This window comes from Pteropus alecto, unplaced genomic scaffold (assembly GCF_000325575.1).
Source record: "Pteropus alecto unplaced genomic scaffold, ASM32557v1 scaffold39, whole genome shotgun sequence".
NCBI lineage: Eukaryota > Metazoa > Chordata > Mammalia > Chiroptera > Pteropodidae > Pteropus > Pteropus alecto.
Window position 1 is genome coordinate 1045669 of NW_006443568.1, and position 790 is coordinate 1046458.

Below are 790 nucleotides of genomic sequence, written 5' to 3' on the forward strand. Positions count from 1 at the left end.
CTACCCCAAAAGAGCAAAACAAACAAAAAACAAAAAAACAAAAAAACAAAAACAAAAACTAACAAAAAAAAAAAATTCGAGTGTCCATTTTCGTTTCGTTTTATGCGAGCTCCAGCTCCGTTCCCGGCCACGCTGGAGGGGTCTGCGCTCCCACCTACACCGGGATGGGAAGGGGCTTCAGCCCCGCAGCAGATTGACCACCGCACAGCAGGGCCCCCGCTCCCCGCAGGGCCCTGCCCCGCTGGCCACAAACGAACGAAACTTGGAAAAGTTGGAGGTATTTTTTAACCAGCTGTAGAAATAAGCCGTTCCCTGAGAGCCTTCTGCCTGAGTCCCTGCAGCTTCCGTCTGCTCCCTTTGCAGCCCCCTGGATTGCGGGATGCTGGGGGAGTCTAGGAAAGAAATTCCCCAAGTTTGGGGTGAAGTGGGAACCATGTAAATATGTGAGATATGTACACACTGGCGGGGAGAAGAAACATTTTGTGCTTGGTTTTTATTTTTGGTTTTCCGGGTTGCCCTCCTGTCCCCATCCCACAGGATTTTGTACACGGACTAATCCGAAAAAGATATTTTAATATGATTTCCAGATTTCTGACCCATCTCTATTTATTTTCTGATGTGTTTGGAGCTTCCCCCTTTCTCCATTTCTCGTTTGTTACAGTTTGAATTTAAATTTTGTTATTTTTATTATTTTTTGGAACAATGTTTTGGTGCATTCTCTTTGTATCTTTATTGCAAAAAAATAATGTAGACTGGGAAGTTCCCTTTATATTTATGTTATAGTAAATAT

The 790-nt window shown here is 43.8% G+C and overlaps 1 protein-coding gene across 1 annotated transcript in view; it reads left to right on the plus strand.

The window, feature by feature from the left end:
• POU3F1 (POU class 3 homeobox 1) overlaps positions 1-790 on the plus strand; it is a 2420-nt gene extending 1630 nt beyond the window's left edge. The window contains exon 1 of the mRNA XM_006924214.1: positions 1-790. This exon is cut by the window's left edge and continues 1630 nt beyond it. The gene's annotated coding sequence lies outside the window, so the exon portion shown is untranslated.